A 16160-nucleotide genomic window follows, 5' to 3' on the forward strand; every position below is an offset into this window, starting at 1 on the left:
CGAGTCATTCATTTGAGAATACACACCATGTGTTATTCTTACCCAGGTTCTTCTAACTCAACTCCTGGAGCTGTTGAAAGAGCACATGAATTGAGATCCAAATGTCATGCTCTGCCAGTCTGGTTTGGTTACAGGTTTCAGCTGTGTGAATGTTCAATGCCTTGGTGAGCTGAGAGTCCTGGTGTGGAGGAGAGCTGGAGGAAGACTAACCCTCTCTAGAGCAGATCTGTGGGAATGAAAAGAGAAATTTGAACATCTAAATTACACACCAAAAATTAGAAAGGTTGTATTTTATTTTTCATTTCCACTTCTTTTTATTTTTTTAATTTTTACTTTTCAATTAGAATTGACATTCAATATTATTTTATATTAGTTTCAGGTGTACAGCATAGTGGTTACACATTTATATAATTTACGAAGAGATCATCCTAAATAGTCTAGTACCCACCTGGCACCATACATAGTTATTACAATTTTATTGGCTGTGTGCTCTATACTGTACTTTACATTCCATGATTATTTTTAATGACCAACTCGTACTTCTTAATCCCTTCACTTTTTCACCCAGCGCTGCAAAGCCCCTCTCATCTGGCAATCACCAGTTCTTTTATATATAAGTCTGTTTCTGTTTGTTTGTTTGTTTTAATTTATTTTATTCTTTGGATTCCACATATAAGGGAGACCATAGAGTATTTGACTTTCTCTGTCTGACTTGTATCACTTAGCATAATTACCCTCTTCTGGCCTGCATAGGTGTTTTCAGAAATCAGCAGACAGTCTTATATGGGAACTCCCTTTTAAGTAACTAACTGCCTTTCTCTTGCTGTTTTTAGCATCCTCCCTTTGTCTTTAACCTGTGGCATTTTAAATATGATTCATCTTGGAGTAGGCTGTTTGGGTTCATCGTGTTTGGGACTGTCTGCACTTCCTTGACTTGTATGTCTATTTTCTTTTTCTGGTTAGGGAAATTTTCAGTCATTATTTTTTCATATAGGTTTTTGATTCCTTGCTCTCTCTAGTATTCTGATACCCCTATGATGTGAATGTTTTTACCCTCAATGTCACAAAGGTTACCTATACTGCCCTCACTTTTTAAAATTCTTTTCTCTTTTTGCTGTTCCAATTGTGTGTTTTCTGCTACCTTCATCTTCCAAATCACTGATGCGATCCTCTGCTTTAGCTAATTGCTGTTAATTTTTTTCTAGGATATTCTTTATTTCAGTTATTGTATCCTTCATTTCTGACTGATTTGTTTTTAAGGTTTTTATGTCGTTTGTCCTTTTTTTATGCTTACTATCTCTTTGTTGAACTTCTCACTGAGTTCATCTACTCTTCCTCTAAGTTCATTGAGCATCCTTATATCCAGTGTTGTGAACTCTGTTATATGGTAAGTTGCTCTCCTCCATTTCATTTAATTCTTTTTCTGGAGTTTTCTCCTGTTCTTTTGTGTGGCTGGGGCAAGGATGTTTTCTCATTTTAGCTGCCTCTCTGTGTTTGTTTCCATATATTAAGTAAATCTGTTATGTCTCCCTATGTTGACCAACTAGTTCCCTGGGTGGCCCAGTGGTGCAGTCTGCCTGGTAACCTGTGCCAGGTGCTCTAGGAGTGTTGCTTATGTGGATCATGAGTCCCCTCCTTTTGTAGTTAAGCTTTACTGTTGCACATCAGTGGGTAGGATTGACTCTCGGGCTGACTGGTTGTGAGTATTGGCCATGTGCTGAAGGAAACTCCTGTTGTGTGGGGGCCAGGGCTGGTTGCCTAGCCATGAAGGTACCTCCAACAATATGTGAGTTGGGTGAGTTGGAGTCTTAGTGAGTCACCAGAGGTAAGTACAGAGTTTACCAGCCCAATGCAGAATCAGATTTGGCTGTGTGTATGGAGGGCTCAACACAGGCAAGATGATACCTGCCTATAGGCTGCACAGGAGGAAGGCTCAACCACAGGGACAATGGTAGCTATTTCACCAGCCCTCACCATGAAACCATACAACTCAGCCTGCCCCTACATGTCTCTTGCATCTATCTCTCTTCCAGAACCCAGAGTTCATGCATGTGAGCAAGTGAGTCTGTGTGTAGGCCCTCTAAGGTGATGTCTGGGTTTCCGGGAGCCTTCTATCTCATCTGGATGGTCAGACTCCCTGCTGATTTTTCATAATCAGATTTTGTGGGAATTCCTCTTCCTGGCACTGGAACCCTAGGCTGGGGTTCCCTGTTGTGGGCTGGGGCCCCTTGCTCCACTGGGGGGACCTCTGTGGCCAAGATATCCCTCCCAATGCTTAACCATCACATGTGGGTGTGAGGCCAAACTGTTTCACATCTCTGCTCCTCTTACCAGTTTCAGTGTGACCTCTTCCTTATATCCTCAATTAGTCTTCAGATGGTTCTCCAGGTTGATTGTTGTATAATTTAGTTGTAATTTAGTTGTAATTTCAATCTGGTCATGGGAAGAGTTAAACGAGGTATTTATTTACTCCACCATCTTGTAGCAATGTTGAATTTGCTATAGCTCTTAGAATGACTCAATTTGAGTTTATTATCAATCTTTAAAACAGCAAAGATTCACACAAACATGTGATTTATTTTATCATATAAAGAGCAGAAATTGTTCAGAGATTTAACATTTAAAAAGAATTTGTTAAACATTTACTGTATGTGACACTGGGCTGCTCATGGAAGAAATACCAATGTGACCCAGAGGTGCTCCACTCCCAACATATATCCTGTAGAAAGAATAACATCTCACCTTTCCTAACAGATAATATTCATCTTGCTGAGAATTTTACATTTATTCTATTATTTAAGCCCCATCCCTCAAAAAAATATAAGAAATGCTATCATTATTCCCAGATTATTTTGCATAACTGTCTATGGATTTGAAAATATATTCTCACCCATTATCTTCTTTGATCCTTATAATAACCTATAGGGATGGTTACAGTTATCCGCCTTTTACACATGAGAAAACCAAGACTCAGAGAAGTTAAGTAACTTACTCAAGATCACACAGCTGGGAAGTAACAGAGTTCAAATTCAAACCCAGATTTGGCCAAATGCTCCGTAACCTCACACTGTGATGAATAGCTAACTCACTCAGAGTGAACACATTATTTGTGTCTGTTCATGCTGATTTATAAGGCTAAACCCATGATTTTTTCTTTTCTCACAAGACACCAAGCATCTTCCTACAATAAATATATGGCTTCTGAGAAACTGGTAATTTTGGAAGCCAACATGAAGAAATAATGTTATCTTTTAAAAAAAATCTGTTAAGTGTTCATTCCTAATTTCCTGGTTTCCAGCCCCCTGTGGGCTGTGGAAAAATTTATTTTGTGGCTAACCTAGTAGTTCACTACACTTATCCAGAGGGTAGACTATCCTTGAAACAAACAAGAGGTATAAATGCTTTAAAAGTCTAGTTCCAAAGAACTAGTGTGAAAAAATGTGAGAATGAACTATGGGTGTGTGGTAGATTGCAATTTCTAAAAATGGCTACTTCAATATCTCCTGATAAAATACTCCTCTTACATGGTGATTTGAAACGCCTCCTATGGAGAGATGGGGTCTATGACCTTTTCCTTGATACTTGGCAGATTTTGTGACCACGGCAGTAGTGCCACTATGTTCCTTAAAAGGCAAAGTCATAAAAGGTGACAGAACTTTCATCAGTTTTCTTGGGATGCTTCTACCAGAATAAAGCCACAATGCTGTGAAGAAACCCAAACTAGCTCCATCAGAGAAATCACATGGAGAGGTCCCATGTAGGTGTTCCAGCCAACCATCAGGATCACCATCAGACATGTGAGTAGAGACACCTCCAAATGATTCCAGCTCCCAGCCATCAAGATATGCCTCCTTTTCCAGCCTTTTCAGCTAAGGCCCCAGACATTCTACAGCAGATATAATCCATTTTTACTATGCCCTCCCCAAATTCCTGACCCGTAGAACCCATAATCATAATAAAATGGCTGCTTATGCCACTGCACTTTAGGGTGGTGTGTTATATATCAATAGATAACTAATACAGGATGACTGATTTGTCTATTATTTATTATGACTCTAATACCAAGCTGTCAGGATGAGTGAATCATTAATCTGAGGCTGTTACATGTAACTCAAGGACATTAGAAATCCAGACTTCTAGTTTTAGCCTCTATAGTAAAATTAAAACGATAGGTGTGTTTGAAATAAAAGATGAAACAAATCTAACCATTAAACACTATGTAATTGCTAACCACACATCACTGAACAGGCATGCAAATAATAATAGACAAAGAAATCATGAATATTAAACTATAATTCAATCCCAGTATGTTATAGAAAAGTAGAGAAATGCCTGGTTATTTTTTTAATGACCTATTTAAGGATATCAAAGGCACAATTACAGCCAAAGCTTAATTTTCAAATGACAAAATATCTAATTATATTTTATATAAACAAATGAGAGTAGGTAGGTAAACTAATTAAAAATAAATTTCATTTTCATTATCATTTGTTCATGCATGTAACATTATTCTATTTATCTGTGTTCTCATCTCATTATTATTAGAAATGGAAAAATAAAAGGAAATTGGGAAAATTGGTTTAGAGAAACACATATATTAGTTTCTAACATATATCATAAATATATATTAGTCTCTATATACATATTAGTTTTCTAATATATATTAGTTTTGTATGTGGGTTTCAACTTAGAAAATTTAATGAGCTACTAGCATCTCCATTTTCAGAAAACTGCAAATCTGATATAGGTTTATAAATATAATATACAATAATGAAACAAGCCAATCAACTATTGTGTTGCAAGATACCGCCCTTGTGACTTGCTAATTTAACTCTTTTTTCTGCTCTGGGATCTGAAGCATGGACCTCAGGGTAAATAGACTAAGGAGAGGAGGAGTGAGGCCTGGGACTGTGATGGTCAGCTTCTCTTTTATCTGTCTCTCCTTTTAAAGCTATAGGATTCAAAAGAGCAGTCCTCTTTGTATTCCTTGTTTATCATTTTCTAATACTCAATTAATATTAAATAAAAAATCCTTTCAGCAACTTGCTTCTAAATCAGTTTTCTAAACTCTGCTCTTTTCAGAATTTACAAACAAAATATAATCTTTTTGAGGATGCGAAGGTTCACAGTCTTTTCTGCCACTTTATCACACCTCATGCCCTCAAAGCCCAGGAGCAAAAGTAATGTTTTTGTTTATTTACATTTCTGGGAAAAAATTCCCATTTTCTTCTGCACCTCATCTTTTTTTTTCCGAAATGAAGGCTAAAATTTGAAGATAATTTTTTTCATTAAAATCATTAAATAAATTAAAATTTTATTTTTTCAATAAAAAGAGGGTATTTCGTATAGCTCAAAAGAAAAGACGTGTTTAATAGAATTCATCAAATAGAAAAGCAAAAGCAAAATATGAATAAAAAGAAATTCCAACTGTAGCTGTGGGGGAGGGGTGCTTCCCCTTCTGACAAGTCAGCAGACAATATGAGCCCTGATGTCCAATGCATTCACCTGTGGGCATTTTAAAAACTACCTGAGTGGCTCCACTCACTGGAACACAGACTTTGCAGGGCTGGGCAAGAGCTAAGTGTAGGGCTGTTAATGTTCCTCAGGTAATTCTAATGTATGAACAGGGCTGAAGACCTCTTTTGGACTAGGGAGTCCCAGTTGCCTTTTAAGAAGGGCTGCAGGAGGTGGAAGAAGCAAACATCCTAAATGCTGCTTTGCTGAGCCACATAGTGCCAGGTATGGAAGTAGGTACAGAAGAAGGATGGAGTAAAATTTTGATCTCTTAAAAATTTTTTTCCATTTACAGAGTTTTCTCTCCAACAGGCTACCTGCCTTAAAGGCTTGTTTGCTGGGGATATGTATGTCAGTGTAAGGAGTCTTATTTTTCTTCTCTTAATTTTACCTCTAAGACCAGATTTATATCTCTTTGAACCCCGATAATATAATTGTGGATTTGGGTAGGCTAAAGAAATGTCAAAAATGATAAACACTTCTGGGGTATCCAGAAGAAACTGAAGCAAATTTGACGGATGGAGCATTGTCTCCAGTCTAATCAGGTGTAGGGGCTAAAACCTGCAAAAACAGTGAACAAAGACAAGATTCCCACTTTGTTTTCAGGAAACAGGCAAACACCTGCTGTTCATTTGTGCTTCTCCAAATGCAGGTGTTTGAAATCCAGATATGAGTAGGCTGGCACTTCTTCCAAACAAGCTGTACTCTATAGCTCTTAAATAACTCAACACATTTATAGGTAAGGGTCTAGCCTGGACCACAAACCAAGCATGGTCACTGCTGTCTTTGCTCCAGAGCCATGAACTTGCATGACTATAAATGTTGTGCCCTGCAGTTTTTATGAGGTTCTGGCTGAGAAATGTCAACTACTTAATGGTGAAGAAAGAATGAAGATAGAGAATATAAAAAATGAAGTCACTTTAACCAAGCTGCTAAAATTATTAACATTATGAATTTTGAAGCATGAGAAAAGACTCTATTCTTGTTTTAACTAGCATAGGAACTTTTTTAATTATCCAGTCCTATGTCAATGCCTAGGTATTTATTTGGACATACACCAGACATCCAGATAACCCTCTGATTGCAGCCCGAAGGACTCATGTATCTGGGCCACCTAATATTCACCTGACATTCATTATCCAGACCAGATGATGTCACCAAACCTCCTAGTACCACCCATCTTCTAAACCACCAGGCATCCATCATCTAGGCTGCCTGACATCTGATAGATCACCATCTTGGACTAATCCTAGAGCTAAGAATGCAGGACTGATTATTCTCAAGGATACACTTTTTACTATAAGAACTCTTAACTTTTCTGGAACATTTCTGGGTTTTTTTTTTTGCCTAGATATTCTCCAAGGTTACAAACCCTAAGACCCTTGAATAAATTTTTATCATTTATTTCTAGCCAAAGGCTCCATATTTATGAGTTTATTCAACAATGGTGTGTTGAAGAAGTGTAAGCCAGTGGAAGATTAAGTTGTTAGTTTGAAGTTACAGCCTGGCAATGAAGATGACAAAAAAATAGAACCCAATCCTCTCCTGGGACCAAAAGAATTCTCCTGATTCCCACTGATGATTGCTTTATATATGTATGTGTGCATTCGTGTGAATACATGCATGCTTCTGCAGATTATGTATATGTTCTTAAGCATGTTAATAAGTTTTTTACCATAGAAGAGGCACACACTTTGAAGTGCTTAACATGTTTAGAAACAATGACTGCCATTTCTAATCCAGTAAACCATTAGAAGTGAAGAGATTATACATAATTGACATTTTTCAAAAATGAAATATGAGAGACTGCAAAGGTATAAATTATCGGCTCTCAGAAGACCCAATGGAAATGAAGAACTTGGTGTCTGGAATCACATTGCTCAGGTTCACATCCTACCTCCATTATGTAAGTTCTCTGTGCCTTGGAACCCCCATCTACAAAGTGGGATTGTTCAGGGTTGTCAATGAGTTAATACCTATAAGGTGCTTAGAACAGTACCTGGTGAATCTCAATATGAACTAGAAAATAAACACAAAACTGACAGATTAACCAGGCTATCTACTTCAATTTATTTCTGTGTTGTGCTGAGGAGACTTCCATTTTGATAACAGAAATTTGTTTGTTTTCTGAAGTACACCTGAGATTTGTCCCCTTTACAACATTTCTCATTGCCATCATGCTAACGGATTCCTTTCCTCAGGTGAAGCTAGCACAGTAACTTCTCAGTTGTCTTTCTTGCCAATTATTGCTGCCCCACATCTTCCATTGGCTGTCCCAGAATCTGTTTATACAATGCTGCTTTCATCATCCCACACCCAGCTCAGTAACCCCTGTCTGCTATATGGAGCCTAAGGCTTCTGCCTAGTTTCCACACCTTCCACAACCCAAACTCTTCTTACCACCCCTGACCCTAAAACATGCTCCATGTGTCAGTAAGGCCCACACACACTATGCCAATTTCTGACTTCCCTCTTTTGCTAAGTCAGTGGGCCTCTCTGTATACTGGATCCTGTAGAATTTTTGTTTTCTGAAAGCAGGAGGAAAAGTTTTCCGGACAGAGGGTGGTAGCAGTGAGAAAAGAAACAAAGGAAGTAATGAATCAGATAGACGTTTTGGAGGTAAAAAACGGCAACGTTTCAAGACTCAAAGAAAAATTAAAAGAAGCTTGGTACTGTTGATTCCCTCTCTCTTCAATGCAGTGAACTCCCTCACTCAGTGCCTGGGACATGAGAATTAGTTGATGCACATCGATTTATTATGTCACAGGAAGCATTAATGAATTATAACCTATGTTCTTTGTTTTAAAAGACTGATTATGTGAGGAGATAATTTTGAGAAAAACTCTTAATTCTCATGTTTTCTCTCTTAGTCTTCACCCCCATGGTGTTTTTGTTTTTGGTTTTATTTTCTCTCTTCAAAGGCATTGTGTACATTCACTGTTGGCACCCACTTCTTTCTCTAGACTTGCTTCTCCTGTTCCAGCAATAGGTTTCAAGGAGAGCTGCTGTTCATAGAATCTTGTCCCTCTGACTGTAGCTGAGCCAATCAGAGTTCTTCCTGGGGTTTTGCAAAATCTCATTCCAAAGCCTACAGTAAATCATCCTTCTCTGTGCCTCTGTATTGTCTCCAATTGGGTGCCCACTTCCCACCATACACACTCACCCAACCCCCACAGCAGCCAGAGGAATTTTTTCTCTAATTCATTTTTCAAATCACATCAATTATCTTAGTTCTCTTTTGATTTACCATCCGTTCTAGATAAAACTCAGAATTTTCACTGCTTCCCACTCTATCATTTCATCTCCAGCCACTATTCTACTGCCATGCTATTCCTTGCACACACACCAGATACACTCCCACCTCAGGGCCTTTGCACATGTCATTTCTTTTACCTAGAACGCTCTTCCCACCGAGAGTGGCTCACAGTTCTTCTCACTTAGGTTTCTGCTCAAATGGCACCTCCATGGATATGTCTTTCCTGGACTTCCTATAAAAAATAACCCCTTGCTGCCAGTCTCTTTCCACATAACTCTGTTTTCTTATTCTTAGTATTTCACATTACCTGATATTCATGTACGTTACTTTTTGTTGTTTATTGTCTGTCACCTTCCATTAATATTTAAGTTTTTTAAGAGAAAAGACTTTGTCTATTTTTGTTCACTGCTGTTTTCTCAACATTGCAGTGTTCCACATAGTAGGTTCTCAATAATTATTATGCTGAATTGACTGTCTTAGTAAACCATGCCCTTCTTGACTACTTCTACAGTAATGTCTTCAACCAAGTCCTAAAAGCCTTTGAGTCCATGTTAATAAATCTTTTAGATGATGAATGAGCAAAATAAAGCTTCAGAAATAATCTTATCAAACCTCCTCTTTTAAAAGATTGAAACCCAGGGTGGGTTGAGTGAAGTGCCCAAGAACATACAGCTATTCATTGCACTGTTGCTTTTGGCAGAAAGTAAAAAACTCAGGCTGAAACTGCTTACCAGCAGGCACATATGCTGTGTGTGAGCTCTCCTGATTTCAGTTACCTCTGGTAAGCTCTGAGCAGGAAGTAGATGCAGCCAGCTGGCTTTATTTTCTCACAGGCCAAAGCAATATATGGCCTTGACCTACACATGCTTCCGAAGAAGGGACTGGGAAGCATGGAACTGAAGGTCTCTCTGTCTCATTATCTTTGGTTGCACAAATGGATCAAATAAATATCTGTCAAATAAATTACTCCCACACCCCAGGAGCCAGACGTGGGACAGCACAAAGGAATATGCCTTCAATCCTCACCTTGGCTTCTCTCTCCCACAAGCATTTCTGTTCCTTCCCCACCTCTGCACTACACACCCACACTCCCAAAATGATGGCTCACTACAATGATAAGTGATTCCAACTTGTTTGATAACAGAGCTCTATTCTCAAGGAATGCTGATAGCATCTCATGGATTCTTTCCAACACACTTTGGGAAATGCTGCCATAACACAGAATTGTAAAGCAAGAGGCAGTGCTAGTGGGCCTTTCATAGAAAGCCTTCAATTTACAAATGAAGGAACTAAAGTCTAAAGAGGTTTAATGGCATGCCTTAGGATCACGCATCCAGTTATGCACAGTGCACCCCAAGTTCTGAAATTTTCCCCTAAAAGAGAGTTATTGACTTAAATCAATTTCAATTTCTGAGCAAGAACCAAATTTAATTGCATTTTTCTCATGCAATGCAGTTCTTAAGTATGGTGCTCATAGTAGATAATTAAACCTTGCAAAGAGTTGATTTATTTAATGAATACAATATATACATAATATATGTGTATATATGCATATGTATTTGTATGGGTATATATTACATACAGCAAGCCCTCACTTAGTGTTGTCAATAGATTCTTGGAAACTGCAAATTTAAATGAAACAACAGAAAACTAAACCAATTCTAACATAGGTTAATTGATATAGAGTTAAATTTCTATGGCATATTTCTGGTCACAAAAAACATCACTGAACTTCTAAATAAAGACCCAATATACTTCTAATATTAAACATTGAAATAAATATGAGCTATTTAAGACATTTAAGAAAGGTTAATAAAAACAAGATAATTCTTTTTCAACCCCACTTTTTCAAGTTCAGAGTCACAGGTGGCCAAAGCCTCTCCTGGACAAGATGCCCTTCCATAAGAGTAAGTATGAGCACACTTACACTCATACCTACACTTTTTCAGACTGAGACTGTGCAGACACACCAATTTACCTCCCATGCACATTTCTGAGATGTGGGTAGAAACAGGAGTACCCATGCAGACATGGGGAGAATGTGCAAACTCCACACAGACAGTAACACTGGCTGGGAATCAATTTTTTTTCTCAACAACATTATAAGGAAATGACATTATTTGGAAACCCACTGTATACATAAATATATCACAAATATATGCACTTATACATATATATGAAGTTTTAGATATACTATAAGGCACATAGGATAATGTAATGAACACCATGTACTCACCATCCAGCTTAATATATAAAATATCGAAATTACCAGAGCATCATGGTTTTTATTTGAATTTCCTGCTTACTAGTGAGGTTCAATGTATGTTATATGTTCATTGATCATTCATACTTTCTTCTCTAAAAATTAACTGCTCGTGTAATTAACTTATTATTCTATGAGATTATTTATCTTGGTAAGAGTTCTTTATGTAATCTAAAATTTAATCCTGATCATTTACTTTGATAATATATATTCCAGATACTTCCCCCCCCCAAACTTTAGCTTGTTTTTAAATTTTTCTTAGACTACAGTGAACATATGTATTTTGTCCTGATATAGTTAGATTTACTGCTTTTTTTAAGGTTATGATTTTTAATTCTAAGAAACTCTTTCCTACCCCAAGTCCATAATAATATTCTTCTACAGTTTCTTCAAAATAATTTAATAATTTGCATTAAAGAACTGAATATAAAGTTCTTTAATGTAACCTAGAATTTAGAATTATATAGATTGTGGAGGAAGTTCCTAAATTAATTTTTTCCATATAGTTAATCATCACATCACTCCTTAGAATGTTCCATTCTTTCCCCGACAGATTTGCAGTGCCAATTCTGCCATTTGTCATTTCCATGTTGGCATGAACATGTTTCCGGGTTCGCTCTTTTGTTCCATTGTGTGGTCTCCTAAAGTCATAAAGCTAACAGCAGATATGGATTTCGTTTTCTTTAACAACACAAAATCACTCAAGCTAGGTAATGGGCCTACGTACAGAAACTTATTATACCATTCCCTCTACTTTTGTGTATATTTATTTATTTCCATAATAAAGAATTAAACAAATAACTGTATCTTAGAATATAAAATGTATTTCTGTGTTGCAATTGCTTATAGGCCATGCTGTTTGGGACATCAAATATTTACTTTTCATTTCTTTTCTTTGAAGCATCCTTCTTCCCATTCACCATCTATTCTCCTCCTAATTAATGACACCCCTAAAGACTTAGCCTCTGGAAGCATTTGCTGACCACCTCAGGCTGAGCTGGTGGGGCGGTCTTTATACCTGGGGCCTTGATTTTCCTGTCTGATGTTGCAATTACACTGAACTCCCTGAAAATAGAAATGATGTCACACTTATGTCTATTTCCCTACAATCAAGCACAATGCAGATATTGGGTGTCTAATAATTATTGTGTAAAAGAATAACTATAAATGGATGAACTAATAAGTGAACAAATGTTCAAATTCTTTTAGGACTAATGATAAGCCATAAAAAATAAATAGAGAGGCAAACATGTTGCTGATATATAGGATGGGTCGTTAGAATATAATCAGTGCTGGGTTGATTCTAACTTCCAACACCCAGATTCCTTCAGTAGAAGGGCTATAAAAAGCCCATCCTAAAAAGTGCAAGGTGTCTGGGAGAATCAGCAGAACGTGGAACCTAATGCATATAAAAGCATTTTGCAAACAAAAGCCCTACAGTTCAATGCAAAGCAGCATGCCCGTTATTATGAATAGTTTCTAGTAACTCGTACACTATTCAGAATATTTTTTGCACTTTAGATACAGTGGTTTTTAGGCATCCAAGCTGTATGCAAGAAATAATCAAGATCGTTTTCTAAAAACACTATGAAAAAGAGTACAGGATTTATCAACAAAGTAGACAGCACAATTCATCAGAGTTCAGAGATAATGTGACCTACCCTGCCTCACTGACAGTTTGAAATGCACTTAGAAAAAATAAAAACCATTTTACAGCAGAACTGATTAATAGTCAAAGCATAGTGATAATGTCTGTTTTGAGTGGTGTAATGTTTTCTTTTTGTTTCAAGGATCAGGCTCAAGTGTTTTCATGTTACTGTTATGAGTTGTTTTCACCAACAGAGGAAAAAGCTTTCTCTGGATTGAAGACAGAAAGATGACTCTCTACCCTGCTGTACCACTTTTTAACATTGAGTAAATCCTTTATTTTTCTTTGTTTTTTTCTTTTATTTCTCAAAAGGAGTAGTAGCAGGAAGTTGTTTCTAACAGAAAGAACAACCTATAATCTCAATAATTAAATACCAGGAAATAGTTATTGTCTCCAATTTGCAAATAAAAATAGGTGGCACAAGGTCACCTGGTCATTGAGTTTCAAGATTTTCTGACTTTAAATCAAATGTTTTCTCTCTTCCTCTACAGATTTATTTTTAATTAATATGCATTACAAACTAATTAGCATGAATCAGACATAATATGTAACACCTTTTGGAAACAGAAATTTGGGCAATTTGATAATTGGACTACAGATGAAATTAGTGAGGAATTAGGGAAAAATTTAAGGTAATCTCACTGTGGAATAAACCTGTGTCAGATGATGTTGCCCCAGAAGCTGAAGACTGTGTCTATTCTACCCAGAATGTGAAAAATGCTTTCATCGGCCTACTTAGCACAATATGAGACTATAAAAGGCAATAAGGTGTGGCATGTGGTTTTATAAAAATTGGTAGAAATGATGCTAGAAGAGAAAGAAAAATAAAAACAGATGTGTAAGCATGTATAATCAGAAAGGCATTATGTACATAATCCTAGCAGCTTTATTCAATGGCTTATTCCATTTCAGTAATCATGTTAGCAGATGAGCTAATTGCAAATTTGTTAAATATTCATAACCAACAATTTCTGCTAAGTAACAATGAACTGTTGCAGTTGAAGGGACTACAGACCCTAGAGTGACATGATTTCATAGTCTGCTTCCTCTTTCCCAAAAATTGTGTCCATCTGCTTCTTACCTATGGCATAGGCACTAAAGAGCAGGGCAAGTCTGGAGGAAGCATCCAGGTGTGGAGGGTCAGAGAGCAAGCAATAGCTTGTCAGTTTGGATGCCTAGTGGAAAACTGAGACTGATGCTTGGAAGTTTCAAACCCAAAGATCTTCTCTAACACCCAGAGTTTTGTAAGTGGGTTTCAGGAATATGTCGTTCTGGCATCTATTCAATTCTCAACTCTTTATTTTATATAATACTGCCTATGAACGTAAAAAAAAAAAAGGAGAAATGGCTAAAAATAATTTAGCCTATGACTTTTTTTTCTGTCACATAGAGCCTTGTTACTCAAAATTGTAGTCTGCATCAGCTAAGTCACGAAGCACCTCAGGCTCCACTCCAGACCTGTAGAGTCAAGATCTGCATCTTAACAGAATTTGCATCTCTAGGTAAATATTATGCATTTTAAAGTCTAGAGTAAAACATTTCAATTTTTTCATGGGGAGCAACCAAATACATTTTATGATTCAAGATCACATGGCAATAAAGGCTTAGATAAAATATCTCCCAAACATGGGATTCTGATTTTCAGGAGATAGATTGATCCCAAAAGTGCATTTGGGAGTTACACTTGATCTTAGCCAAAAGGTGTAGAAGTGATGCATTTGGAAGTTAACTCATCTGCTTTGCATCTCCATCATGGTTACTGTAATAACTAATTAGTGCCTCTCCTTTATCCAACATATAGGAATTTCATTGCTTTGTTAGCTTTTCTGATACTCCACCCCAAGTGAATTAATTCATAGGTTTCCAGTGTGACACAAAGTACCTTTTGTCAATTAATTCCTTGGCATCCTTAGTCTTTGTTAGGCAGTTTCCTCATCCAATCAAAATGTGCTCACATCTCCATATACACTCTAACCCTTCTCACCAACCTGATCACTGATAATTCTACATTTGTTGAGTTAAGATTAGTCTATTAATATAAATGTAGTTTTCATTTCATTCTGACACTTGCCATTACGGTTGCAGTCGATCAATTAATTCATTGCTGGTGCACTCATTGTCGCATTAATCAGTCACTGTTTATTGCACATCTGCTAGGAACCAGGTATTTCACTAAGCACTGCACATGTAGTATATCTAATCCTCTCAGGAAAACAACGTATTTGCCCATATATAAATAAAATAAAGTCTAGAAAAGTCTAGAAAAGCTTAAATTATTTGCATGAAATCACACAAGTAATTGATGAGGTCAGGGAATGGCATAGATAATAGATGCTCTGTTCATCCCTCTGGGAACCAAATCAAAGTTGTTACAGAAACAAGGAGCAAATAGCAAGGAAAAATCACCTGAGATTTAGATTTAGGGAGAAATCTAAGAAATCATCCTGCAATGGCAGAAAGTAGGATAGGGCGAGGACATGAGGCTGCCCGGTCCCAAGGGGCTGAGTGGGACAGAAGCTCTGGCAACAGCAGCTGCAGATGCCTCTTAAAGGGACCACATCAAGTGGATTTTCATGGTGATGAACCTGCTCACTCTGAGCACCAGTAACAACAGTTCGGTTGTGCAGGGGACACCAGGGAATTACAGGGAGACACTGAGTTGTCAGAGTGAGGGCCAAGGAGAAACTCACTCTGTACAGAAGCTCCAGCAGTATCTATTGTTCCTCTGTTGAGCCCTCCCACCCCCCCCAGTGCATGGACTCAGCACTGCCAAAGCGGAGACTTCATCAAACTGGATAACAGAGATCGCTCCGCCCAGAGGATTCCCTGAAACCTCACCTCTCCCAACTCACAGCCCCACCCAAGCCACATCCAGGTGTATCTTCCGTGTGTCAGATGCTCCTAGCCGAGCAGCGCTTAGACTCACACTAGAACAGCTGGCCTCAGTTTCTGGCATGGCCTTTTGAGGCAATTATAAGCACAGCATCTGTGGATTGCTTGTTGAATCTTAACAGGTGACCCTGGAGGGACCCGGGCTTGGGCTAAATTTGGCCTGCAGCCACTGGAAACCTACTACACAAATTCACACTATTAAGACTGGGAGACTTAGGTGCTTTGCTTGGTACATAGAAACAGACACAGAAAGTCAGCCAAAATGGGAAGACAAAGAAGCAGAAACCATATGAGAGAACAACAGAGATCCAGAAATACTGGAGTCAAGTAATCTAACAGATGCAGAGTTCAAAACACTGGTTATAAAGATGTCCAAAGAACATAAAGAGTGAATGAACTCAGTGAAAACGTTAATAAAGAGATAAGAAACATAAAAACTGAAATGGAAATTATAAAAAGGAACCAGTCAGAAATGAAGACCACATTATCTGAGATGAAGGATATATTACATGGAATAAACAGTGGATAAAGAGGATTGAACCACTGACATAGAGGATGGGGAAGCCAAGGACACCCAATCAGAACAG

The sequence above is a fragment of the Rousettus aegyptiacus genome, unplaced genomic scaffold (genome assembly GCF_014176215.1).
Source record: "Rousettus aegyptiacus isolate mRouAeg1 unplaced genomic scaffold, mRouAeg1.p scaffold_m13_p_12, whole genome shotgun sequence".
In the NCBI taxonomy this organism is placed as follows: domain Eukaryota; kingdom Metazoa; phylum Chordata; class Mammalia; order Chiroptera; family Pteropodidae; genus Rousettus; species Rousettus aegyptiacus.